This window comes from Pelecanus crispus, chromosome 9 (assembly GCF_030463565.1).
Source record: "Pelecanus crispus isolate bPelCri1 chromosome 9, bPelCri1.pri, whole genome shotgun sequence".
NCBI lineage: Eukaryota > Metazoa > Chordata > Aves > Pelecaniformes > Pelecanidae > Pelecanus > Pelecanus crispus.
In genome coordinates, this window is record NC_134651.1 from 13,229,701 (window position 1) to 13,242,667 (window position 12,967).

The following is a 12,967-nucleotide window of genomic DNA, read 5'->3' on the forward strand; positions in this document are numbered from 1 at the left end:
TCTTGTCCTAAAAATCAATCTGATTCATCATTAGCCTCCACCTTTAAATTATATTTTCCCTGAATAGCATCTTCCAGTTAGTGGGAGGCAGAGGGTAGATAAGGGAATCGATCCTCATGCTTCATTCATAATCTGCCTTCAGCCTTCCCTCTGTGTGCAGCCCTCGTTGCTTGAATAACTATGGGCACGAATGGCCGGCTGTGCTCAGGTGCTGCTCTAATCCAAGCTTGGACTGTAGGTACAAAGCACAGGCCCTGTATTTATTAGATATGGGCCCTGAGATCTCCAAGTGTGCCTGGGTTTCCAAAGCACTGGTTTGTTAGCTTGGGTTTAGCATGCTCTCGAGAGTTTGAACGAGGAAGGTCAGGCCAGTCCATCACCTCTCCTGGTTTGCCACTGACTCATGGTGTGCAAAGGCACCTCCTTCAACGACACGGGAGCTGAACCGCCATGGCAGGTGTTGTGGTTTCCTAGATTGTTTGGAAGCCAAACTGTGGACTGGAAGCCACGGTGGAGTGAATCACGGTGCCGCCTGCGCACGGGCGGCCTGCCCGCCTGCCAGCACCTGGGGCCACGCTAGCAGAGACACCTCCAGCCAGCCTTGTTTGCACTCGCTTCTGAAGGGAGAGCTGCTCCGAGGCCATGGGCCTGACCTGCGCTGCCTGGTGCATCTTCCCGTGGATGCTCTCTGTGTTTTGTGGGGGCCAGGCTGGTGGGATAATTGGGCAATTGTCGCTCAGCCAAAAGGCCTTTCTAATAGGGGGAGAAACAGCCTAACAACTTTGAGTCATGTTTTATTACCTTGGGATCAGAGTGCCTGGAAAGCAATTCTCTATTGTCTCTTTGCAGGCCTTGTGGAGGTGATGATGCTACTTAATTTCACAAGCTCCTTTCATCTAGCTCCTGTGCCGTGCTTTCCCATCTCGAGGATGGGCTGTGACAGCACTTGACTAAGGCAATCTGTGTAGCTTTGTGAAGATCCCATCTGTTTCTCTACTTGACAGCTGGGTTGTTCAACGTTACTTGCCTTCTTGCTTTCCTGTAAAACCAAGCAGGTTATTAGGGCCCAAAATAGTAGCTGCTCTGGGCCATGTTGTAATAGGAGGGTATTTCATGAGGACAAGTTCCAGCATTGCATGAAGGCAAAGCCCTTTTATACATGCAAGGAAATAGCAACGCTCTGCTTGCAGGTCATGCATGGCTCAGCTCTTTGAACTTCTACATTATCAAGTGTATGCTGTCTCTGTTCTCAGAGACTGTACTTCGCAACAAGCACTGTAAATTATCCAGCGAGGATAATAGAGGAGTTTGATAGTAGAAGAAAGAGGAATGAATGGCAAATTTTTGCGAATGAAAACATCTGTTGAGTATTCTTGTTACTCTTTCCTCATCCATCCCCACGCACATCCGGAGGTTGCTTAAAGCCAGGTAAAGAGACTTTTATTTTTCCTCTGAGTGGACCCTAGGCTCTTGCAAATGGATAGCTATGGGTGGAAGGCAAAACCTTTGGGGTAGAACTGGCAGGTATTGTTTTTTGGCACCACTTCACGTAAGTGCATTCTTGAGTGGTTTGCAATACCTGGGACTTAATGGTGCTCCTTGCACGTTAGCCAGAGCTCACTGGCAAGTTGGACAGTGGGCTTTGTGAGCGTTGGATTTGGTAGTGCCTGAATTTCTTGACTGAGCTCTTTACGATGATATTGAAATGGATGACGGCTGCCAGGTGAGAGCAGGAGACTGGTAGGCTGGGAGTATTGGGTATGCTTATAGCATCCCATGGGAGGTGAGGATATTGATTGCTTGGGGTGCTGGACTTGCAGTTGGGTTCCTGTGTGCATCTGGCTTCTTCCTGGAGATGGGGAGATCCAAATGCCCTGTCTACCACAGCTCCACAGCTGGTGCTGGATGAAATGTTGGAGGGGAGCTGCGCTCGGGCAAAGCCTCAGCTGTGGGTTGGGTGTTGTGGCTGCACGTTTTGGGAAGTCAGTGAGCCTGGTGGGATAAATGGGTCTCAGGACACCCACTGTGTCCCCAGTGGGTGCATTGCTTGCAGAACGTTTTCAGATGCTGCAGATGCCTGACCTGTGTGCATGGTTAAGGACTATCATGCATCTTGTGGGTGCTGAAAGGTCACAGACTCTCCCTCTTGCTTCCATTTCTGTTAGGTTTAAATGGGAGTATATCTCCCTCAGTTGCTTTTCTAATGCACAAAACACTGGAACTGGTGGAGAAGGACAAAGAGACAGGCAACTGGTAAATATTTCTGTAAATGTTGTGGTGTTTTTGTTTCCAGAATGTTATTCTCTTGCTGGGGGGGAAAAAAAAAAGGTAATTCAATAAACACAAAGCAGGCAATGTGTTTGCACCCTCTAAGTGCAGGGGAATGTTGAGCTTCTGTTGCTTTTTTTTATTTATATCTTTTTGTGGTAGTACTTTAAGGTGCCTTACCAGAAGTAGAGGCCATCATTATTAGAGAATCCTGTAAAACAGCTGTAATAATTGCACAATGTTCTCTACTGCTATCAGTTTTATAATTATTCATAGATGTTTTTTTTTTAAAAGCCATGAGGGACAGTCTCTGCACACATCATTGATTTTGCTAATAAAATCTTATATTTTAATGGTACGTTTCATTGGAAAAACATCAACTGCTCCATAAAATTAAGACTCATAGTATCGTGGGGTGGGAATGTTTCCTGTTGTCTTGATGGAGAAGTTGATCTAGATGGATTTATTCAGTCGCTAAAGAGCTATTGGGGAGGGTACAAAATCGGATACCTCATCTCCTCTGCTCCATCTTCTCTGACCAGGGGTTTGGAGTTTGGCGTCCAGCTCTTACCCTTGGTTTTCTCAGCAGGCTGCCGTGGTGGCCTGATGTCCGTCCCCTGGGTCCACCCGTGATGCAGAAAGATGCTGCCCAGCTGGTGCTGAGCTCAGTGTGACTGTAGGGACATAACTAACCGTGTAGCTCCAGCCTGGCATCGGGTCAGAGGCAGTGCTTGCACATGTGGAGCGCAGTTGTCCCTTGCTCGATTCCCCTATTTCATGGGGCATCATCTCCCCTCTGCCCCCACCTTGGTTTCATTTTCTTCCTTCCAACCCACGAGAAGCCTGATGCAGCTCCTGACCGGTGACTCTAAGCTTTGCCAAATTGTGCCTCTGCTTTCTTAAACATCTCTTCCAAGCTCCCAGTTCCCCTGGGCTCCTGAGGACCACAGGGATTAACGTGCCTGGCACAGAGGGATGGTGAGGCTCCCAGGGCTGCCATCGCTCCCTGCCCTCCTTGCTCAGGGAGGGGTGAGGACTGGGGGATCTGTGGCTTGCAGAGGGGGTCTCGGTGCATTGCTCTGGGCTGCTGATTGAGGCTGTGCTGAGGAGAACGTCCCATACGCGTGGAGGTGATGCAGCCCTGTGTCCATGCATCTCTACTTGCTGCAGGGAGTGGGGATGGTGCTTAAAACCTGTTTGAAATTATTGCAGCACAAGGTATGGGGAGAGGACAGCCTTAGGACCACGGCCACCATGTTGTCCCCAGTGGTCCCTCCATGCGAGGTTCCTACCCAGCTGCTGTGACCACAGGTCAGCTGCTTAGGTGGAAGATCTTGGTTTTATTCGGGTTATTCAGGGACCATGGGCAGGTTAAAATGCCTCCATCCAGCATCAGCTAGGACATGCTTGAAAACCCCAGGGTGAGCTTTCTCTGGCCCTTGCTAGCTGAGCTCTGCAGGAGCCTGGAATCAGCAGAACATTGTTTTAGATCCCACTGCAAGCCCAGAGCGCCCAAAAGGGCCCAGAGTGAGGTGAATCTCGGCACTGCTCTGGTTTGTTTTGCCAAATGCCATGCTGCCATTGAATATCTTTTCCCCTCTAAGGCAGCGGTTGGTGTTGAACTGGCAGTCAGAAAGCCACTGCTGAGCCAAAACTCTAGTCCTGTATTTTGCAGTAATTAGCAGGTTTGAGCATGTCCTTAGTTCAGCAAAAAAAAACAGCCAGGAGATGACACAAGACTGTATTTTATTGTCTTTATTTATTTAGAGAGCGTGTGTGTGTTGTATTTCAGGGAATGTTTAGCGTTCAGGTTGGTAGAGCTGAATCCGATTTAGTTTTACAGGAGACAGCCCAGTTGTCCATAGCAACCTGAAATTGATTTCCCCCCCTGCCTACTGAAAGCTGTTCCCTCTTGAATCATCCCTTTAATTTAATACAGTGAACAGGATGTCCCTGCATGCGGAACCTTTTTTTTTTAACAACAAGTAACCTAGGCAAAAAAAAATTGCTTATTTGAGCAACAGCCCTGACTGTGTCTTTATTACTGCTTGGCATTAGTCCTTCCCATGCCATTTCCTTGTGCTTCGTTTCAGGCGCTAGAGGCCATTATCAGTACCAGTTAATCAGCGCTGCCACTGCAGGGAGATGTCCCTCTGCACGCTCTGGCCACCTCCACTGCCTTGTCTTCTTGGCAGCAGGTCCCTCTTCGGCATGAAACCCTTCAGGCTGCCCTGCTCTCCTCAGCCTTTGCTGTGTGGGTTGGCCTGGTGTGTGTGGTTATGCTGAAAAATACATTCTTTGTGATCTGTGTAGCATCAGTCCTGTGCTTTCCCCTTACGTGCAACGGTGCCTGCATGTGCCTCTGGCGATGGCATGCATCGAGGAGCGGGGCGAGCGCTCCTTGCAACAGTGATGCACTGTGCAGCTTTGCATCCTGACTCGAGGAGAAGGGATGAGGCATACCGCTGTCCAGGGCAATGACATCATCGTTAAGCGTCCTTCCCACCTTTTGCTAATTAGGGTGCTTAGGGTGCAGAGACCCAGCGCAAGAGAGGTGGCTGCCTTTGGCATAGTGCTGTCGGTGCATATAGCCTGGGGCGTGTACAGGCCCGGAGATAACTACATGCTCTGTGTTGACCTTGCTGAATATTTTAAACCTAAAAAGTGTTACAATACTGCTGCTTACAATCTTCTCCGACTTGTACCAGTCTGGCTCTGGTTTCTCATGCTAGGTCTCTGCTTCTGTCAAAACCTCTTTTTGCAGGTCTTTCCAGCTAAAGCAGTGGAGCTGCTTCAGAGGCAGCTGGTTGGAAGGAGTTTGGCAAGAATGAGAAGAACTGCAGTACTGTTTTGCTCCTATTTATAAAAGGAACCTATGTCCTTGCCGTCCCTGTGGTACCAGAGGACTCCAAAGAAGTGACTTGCCTTGTCAGAGGAGTGCCAGGGATGAAGGATTTAGGGCATTTGTGGTTTTGCTACCTGGAAGTGCGTTTGACTACATCTTGGAAGAGCGACAGCTTGCACGTGGTCAGCAGAGACTGCAGCCTTTTTCCACAGTTGCTTGACCCTGGTTTTTGCACAACATTGGAAGATAGCACAGACCTTCTCCTGTGCTCTTAGTTCTTGCCCTACTCATTATGAAGCTGTGTGTTGGAGGAGGTTTTGCTGGGATGAGGCAAGGTGTGCTATGGTAGCAGTTGTCCCACCAGAATTTATCCCTGTTGACTGTTCCACATGAAGAGAAGTGAGCTGCTGCTTGCATCTATGCTTAGGCCATTAGCACAAATTGCACCAATCTGTGCTGTGAAATGTCTGCCTTTTTCTGGCTTGTTTTCTGAAAAGGAAAAAAAAAATGCACAAAATCAATATGGCAGAGCCTTCGGTTGTGTATTCACCTGCTGTCGCTTTGAGAGGAAACCATGTCACTCAACATGCCTGGTGTACGGTACTTGTTGAGAAGATAGTTATTTCATCTTCCTGGTTTTTTTCACATCAGTCAAAAAATTGGTTTATTTAATGTGCATCATCTGAACATTTCACCGAATAAGCTACCCAAAAGGTTAATCTCCAATTCTGTACTGCTTTTACTGTCACATCCAGCTGCTTCAAAGACAGTAATGAGTGTATCTCTAATGATGGTTTTCAGAGGCAGAGGTAGCAGAGGCATCTTCTGCTTTCAGGTGCCAAAACTGAGACTTACAAGGCCTGTTTTTTCGGAACACTCCATGTTTTGTAGCACTGTATGTGGTTATAGTACAAGTCTCAATTAGAGATTGAACAGAGAATCTCAATCCATGACTGCTAGTTCTTGTCTCTTCTGGACGTGGTCTTTCTCTGTCTTTAGTTAGCCAGAAAAGGCACAGCAATAAATATCTGGGAAAAAAAAAAAAATATATATATGTTACTTTCCTGTTTCTGTTCAGGAGGTTTATGGCAGAGGCATAAACAGAATCTAATCTTTCAAAGTGATGCTCAGCTGCCAGACCATGAAGCATCCTTTCTGGTCTCCTTACCATCGCCTGCCTTGCATGCTCCCCATCTTAAAAAAACTGAATGAAGGTGAGGAGGCCACTGTCCCACATGGTTGCAACCTCCTTTTCCCCATGACCTGGCTTTCATACGCCACTAGCAGATAGAGTAGACGTTGCTCCAGGTCTCAATGAGCTTCCATGTGTCGTTTGCATTCCTCCCTTCAGCAGGAGCACTGCCTGCCTGAGAGCTGGGCTTAGAGCTAGGTATGACCTGGCTGGGATATGCAGAAGTCTGTAACTTCTGACGGTGGGATATTTGTAAATTTAAATGCTTCCTCCCAGAAGTATCAAAGGAACTAAGGCCACTTTTCAGCATGAACATGAAAGGCTTTCGCTTGCTAGTGCAGCAAGGATTGCCATGGAGAACAAAGGCTTTTGCTAATCGCTTCTAATGCCTTTCAAGTTTATGCCTCATTTTTTCCCCTTTTTCAGACAGCCTCCCAGAGTACTGAGACTTCAGTGACTGACTCACCAAATAATTAACAGGAGGAGGACTCCATCTCTGAAACTTTTGAACACCTCTTTTAATTTTCTTAAACCAGCCAGTACCCTGGCCAGGTTCCAGTTTGTGTAATTACATTTGACCTAACTTAATCCCTTGGCAGTTTCAATTGCATGTGGTAGTCTTCTTGGCTCCCTGTCCTGGGCTGCCATTCAATGCTACTCCATGGTTTTCAACAGCTGTTGCAATTCAGCTGTAGAAACGAGTGTATTTTCTTGGTGGAAGCACTCCTTGTATCTCTGTCCCTTGCTAAACATCCTTATCTTGCTAGTATTTTGGGAGGTAATGTGTCTGATGCTGGAGATGATCTTGTTAAAGTCCTTGGGAGCTGTTAAAGATGGACATGTATTTAAACTCTTATTAGTTGGCCATCATATATTTTGAGATTGAGTTCTTCATCTTCAGTGAAAGGCATTTATTGCTCAATCTCGTCAGCTACTGTATGCTGCTGTAGGGACATTATTGGTGTAGGTATTCCTCTTTAGCCTTGGAAACAGCACTTCTGTTGTCAAATCTGTGCTAAATAGGAGTGTGTCGCCTTCCTGTGCTGACAGCAGTTGTGCTGGCTGTGAGTGTTTACATCGTCAAGAGGGGAAACAATCAAGGAAAGCAAAAGCCCAGGGCAGCTGAGGAGCATTGCAAAGGGGGAAAAAAAAAAAAAACCCCAAACCTATCCCAAGTAGAAACTTGTGCAAGTTTCAAGTGCAGTAGTGAAAGGGATAGTCAGATGGATGGTGCATGCAAGACAGAAGACACTGAGTTGTTGCATTGGCACATCCTTAGATATGCAACAGGCATCTTGTTTTCACAGCAGATGGCAAATTGAGTGTTTCTTGGCTTCAGCCCTTGGAAGAGGCATATTTGGTACAAAGCCAGTTGATCCTTTGGGGCTAGCAGCAGCCCCTGTTAAGGGGGGGACAGGAATTTAGTCGAGATGGGGCGCATAAGGTGATCCACTGGTGAAAGATGCTCTTGTGGCAAAATTGTCTGCTACCGTCTAGCTCTGTTTTTCTGAGCGCCTCCAAAAGTAGGATGGCAAATGTATTATTGCAGCTCTCCCTTGTTGCTTGTTCTCTCTCATGAAATTTGGGATGTTTTTGTTATTCAGAGCTCTCCCTGGTGTTTCCAAACACTACTCATGTCAATCCTTTCTTTATCCTTTCATCATTGTCACCAAACCCTTGGGTTCAGGAGAAAGATTTCTTTTTGCTAGATAGAACATCCTGAAGTTAGGGAGGTAAGGACTATGTTGTGAACACAAAGTTACTTGATCTTTCATCAGACCTGACTTTTCTCCTCTGGGTGTATCCCATAATTACACACACTCAAATCTCAGAGTAGACTAGAAGTCTTGCCTCTGGTTTCAGTGACACTCTAAATAAAGTCACCAGTGGCAACATTGAGATTTGTCCTCTGTCACAGTGAATAAAGCTTTGGAGCTAGAGTCATCTGATTTTGATGTGTGCTGGGTATTGCTTATAGCTTGGCAGAACTTTTTGCGAAGTCAGTGAGCACTTTGTTTCCTAGAACACAGATTTATCAAACCCTTATGGTGGTTGTCAGAGAAAGTGTGGCCAAGTCTGAGTGCTGGTGCATGATGTATCTACAGTCATTGATGTTGCTTTTGAAGATCTGTTTGAATATTAAGTAATGGGGCGGAAGAAATTGCTCTTCAGAGTTGTTTTTTCCCTAGTACTGGACTCTCTGCCTACCATCCTAAAGACAAATATTTTCTTTTTCTTGTTTCAGAATACAACTGGGTGTGCCTGAATGCATCAGCCTTTGGATGTGAGCGTCTTCTCTTGAAACAGCCTTGTCATATCCTAGCTGCCTGTTCTCTTGGGGTAAGAAAAGAAATACACATACAGAGACACAAGATTAAGAATGTGCTTTGAGCAGAAGCACAACGGCAGAGAGAGGGCAAGCCACAGTGGTGCCTCAGCTTATAAATTTTGGAAATAGTGAACTTGTTGTGGAGAGAACAAACTGTAAATCTGCCCACTGCAAATAAGACAAATTACGAGCTTCAGTTGCAGCAAGAGAAATTTAGATGAGACATTAGTAAATGATCTCCTGCATTAGGAATAGCTGAGCGCTGGAGTGGATTCCCCGAGGAGTTTCAGTCATTGGAAAGGTTTAAGAGCCAGTTAGCAAAGCTCCATCAGATGTGCTTTTAGGAGAAGTGATCCTTCCATGTGGTGGGGAAGTGGACTAGATGACTTCTGGAGAGTCCTCCTAACCTGTTGATGGTTAGAAATTGGAGAATGTGAAATTCTTACCTTAACAACCTTATTCAAAACTGGTAACGTAAAAGGCAAATCTCAGTGTATCTGTGCAGAAGAAGCTGCCTGGTCTGATGATGAGCTTTGATGCAACAGCAGTTAACTCTGGTGCTCAGTGTCTTTGCTACCTGAATGGTGATGTTCTTCTGGATGGAAGTGTAAGCTCATGGAAAAGCTGTTCAGTCCTCGGTCCTTGGCATGTAATGTAAAATTGTGATAAAAACAGGAGGTTGTTTCAACTCTGGTTCCTTTGTAGCAAGTTCCTGGGAGTTTGGGTCTCTTCTGTGATCCACGTAAGGACTTTATTCTTATGCTCAGGTGGGTAATCTCATCTATTTTATTGTGACACGAGAACACAATGTTACAGATACAGGTAAACTGAGCAAAATACGAGTTTCATGTGGAACACATAGACAGAAACCAAACTATTATTTTTTCTCTTTGTTTCCAGGGGCTGATGAGGTGGTGGAGAGTGTCATTTTTCTTTTCTTGTTCATCTGTTCCTGTTCTCCATTGTGTTTCTTGGTCCTGTCTTGACAGCGAACGCAGCAGGCTTTTTATGTGTTTAAAAATGCTAGCTCACCAGCTGGGTCTTGAAATTATGTCCTGAAGATGGCTGCTCATTTGGTTCCCTTGCTTCTCCCTTGGGAGCTGCAAATGACAAACGTAGCCTGGGCTCAGGCAGCCTCTGAGCCATCATCATGAGAGGAACGGGGTTCAGGTGCTTCATCTTCCTTGGTCCGATGAAGAAAGATAGTGAGATACCTGTCCTGTGTCTTAGGACTCCTGAAATTCAATGGGGAATTCTTCAACCTCCCGTTGGACTTTGTTTGGGATCTGTTTGGTTTCTCTAATATTTACCTTTCACCCTTAATGTCAGCAAATATTGTTGTCTCCCCTGGAGTTATACTAGTGTCTTATTGTTTGTTATCAACTTCTGCTTAGCAGAGATAAGCTGTTGTGTCCCAAGGGTATAGGAACATGGAAGAAACTTTCAAATAGCTCTAAGAAATGCAGATGATGTCAAGAGAGAAATAAGGGGATACCTTTCTGAAGTCACCTTTGTACATGTTTTTTTTCTCTTTTCTTTTTTCTCCCCCCCCCCCCCCCCCCCCCCCCCCCCCTTGAGCTTTTCAATTCCTGCAACTATCTGCTCAAATCTTGAAAGCAAAATGTGTTCATGGAAAGATAAAACTTGCGGTGTGCCCCCTGATCTTTTGATCTCAATCAAATAAATCTAAGACCTTGCAGTTCACCTTGTTGCAAGGACGGTTAATAAGTTGAGAGATTGTGCCAATGGCAGTGATGGCTTTCCAGCCTTCTGTTTTTTTTATTGTTGTTGTTATTTTTTATGATTCTGACCTTTCGGACTGGTCAGGGCGAGATTATTTGCAAAGAATACTCCATAAATATGCCTGTCAGGACTGGAGTTAACATTCAAGTGTTGCTGCTTAGCAAAAGAAAACAATATGCCAAAGTTCAATTTAGATTTCCCTGCAGGGTTGAAAATAATGACAAGACTCACTTAACATGGCGGAGATGAGTCCTGCCACCTTTATGGGAGTGGTTGCCTTATGGTCCCGCAGCACATTGCAGCTATGTGCCTGGTTAGCTTGCTGGCTGCGCCTGAAGATTTGGTATCTGGCATCTCGTGCTGGGGCTAACTTGGGGCAAAGGAACCCTGAGGTGCATCTCCTGGCTCTCCGAGGTGCAAGCTCAGTCAACTATGTAGTTTTCTTTGATTTTTATGACTGAAGATTCCTTTTTTCTAATGCTGCTCTCCTTGCTTACACCTGCTGGAGCTGCTCTAAGCTGGGTGTCCTGCAAAACAATTCTTGCACTCCATCCTTGCACTCTGAATGCGAGCTGGCATGCATTGCAAGCGTTGCTCAAGAAAGTTCCAGCACGTCCTGGTGTGTTGTGAGTAGCGCCCTGTGGGTTGCTCATTGTGATCTCTGAGGGCTTTGGGAATCCCAGATTTTGGTGGGTAGCTGGTTGGGTTTTCCCCACTGTGACTATTCATCGAAACAGTTCCTAGATGTCTCCCACCTAACGTTTGCCACCAAGGAGGCTTGCAGCATCCAGCGGCAAGAGTCTTGCTTGTCTGTCGGAAAGTATAATGGTGATTATTGATGTTTCCATGGTCCTGTCAGCAGAATTGACTTCTGTGGGTGAGAGCATCATGAGGAGTGAAGATGGGAGCCAGCAGCTGCTATTTAAGCATTAACCTGTGGTGTTTGAAAACCACACCAATCCATTGTGTAGAAATGGTCTCTCTATAGAGCCTGGTCATGAATGTAAATATAGTTTGTCAGAAACATGTGGCTCTTCTGAGAATACCTTTTCCTCCTTTCATAGATGAAGAAGTGAAGGTGTTGAAGACCTCTTGCTTTACCCACAGGGAAGTGCACAACAGTGGAGCCCCAAGGTTGGGCCTGAGACCAAAAAATGGTTTGGTTTGGCCAAAAAAAAAAAAAAAAAAAAAGCTACAGCTGGTGAAAGGCAGTTTGTTCCTTGAAAAAAATTATGCCATCAATTGAGAAATCAGGCTTGAGTCCAGGGTGGTGAAATAACGGTGCAAAATGCAATGCGGCTTGTGGAGAGTCATGTGGCACCTCAGTGATAAATCCCCTGCAACAGCCCAGTGGCTCTGGGTCCAACTCTGCAACACCGTAACTTGCAGTGAAACAGATGGGTCTGGTTTCTTGTCAGCATTGGCTGAAAAGTTTAAAAATAAAATAAATAAATGAGTGTTTAGTCCCATCTTAAAATCCAAAAGCTGTTTCTTCAGCACCTGTAAATAACTTAACGCTTTGCTGGATTTATCTGCCTTGCACATAGAACTAGAGATATTGGGAAAAATAGATGACCGAGTGTGGCAGAGCAGTGCCTTTGCTGTGTGCTGCTGCACCCTCCCAGGCCTGGTGTCCCTGCTGTGAGCTGGGGAGCTGTGTCCCCGTCCCCATAGATAGCTGCCATCCTCGAGGTGCCAAGGGGAAAAGCCCTGCAATATGCAGGAGTGCATGGGGCCCAGACACCGACACTCTTTTTTCTTATTCCAAAAGGGACTGGGAATTAGCAGCAGGGCTAATAGCCACCTTGACTTAAATCGTATGGAGGCATAAGAAATAGCAAGATATATTTGGAAATATCTATTGCATACATATATTCCTCTTAAGAAACATGTTGGAGGTGCCATAGCCATAAATACTAATAAGGCCGTTTGATTCCAATTTTCAGGTAAGATTAACATTTTATTGAGTATTATATCTGTCACGTTCAATGCTTTAGTGTACCATCCTCTCAGGCTTATTAGCATAATTGCAGTGCTTAAGCAACAATAAAAAAATTCAACAGTAAAATAGCAGTTAGCACAGGCAATTTGTTATCAAAAGCTTTTACTTAAGGACAACTTTTGAGCATATTTATTATCAAGTTAGGGCTATACATTGTTTTTATTTAGAAAAGCAAGAGGGAGACATTGTAGGATTTTTTTTCTTTTTTTAACGGCTAAACCAGAAGGCCTGAAAATTGGTCACAGCCTTTTTCTCTGTTTCTTACAATTGCTCAGCAAATTCGCTTGGGGTGGGAAGACAAGATAACGGAACAAACCCAGGTCTGGAGCAGGGTTGCGATGTTCATTACTCAGCAGAACAGTATCAATAAGTCCTGATGCCATCTTGAGTGCCCTTTTAAAATCCCCTCACCACATCCCAGGCTCTGAAGACACCATCCTCCCGCTCTGTAACCAATGGCACTGTCATCAGAGCAGTGCAAGGACAGGGGTGGCCCAGCCTTGTGCCCCGACAGTGCCTGCAGACGAGGGGAGAGACCAGACAGGACCTGTGGGAAGATGGGACTTCGCTGTTGGTGCTGGTTGGCTT

The 12,967-nt window shown here is 45.7% G+C and overlaps 1 protein-coding gene across 1 annotated transcript in view; it reads left to right on the top strand.

Moving 5' to 3' along the window:
* The window catches only part of LPP (LIM domain containing preferred translocation partner in lipoma), a 341,053-nt gene that overhangs the window by 65,065 nt on the left and 263,021 nt on the right, over positions 1 to 12,967 (top strand). The window contains exon 3 of the mRNA XM_075716569.1: positions 8,551 to 8,645. The gene's annotated coding sequence lies outside the window, so the exon portion shown is untranslated. The remainder of the gene's footprint in view (positions 1 to 8,550; positions 8,646 to 12,967) is intronic.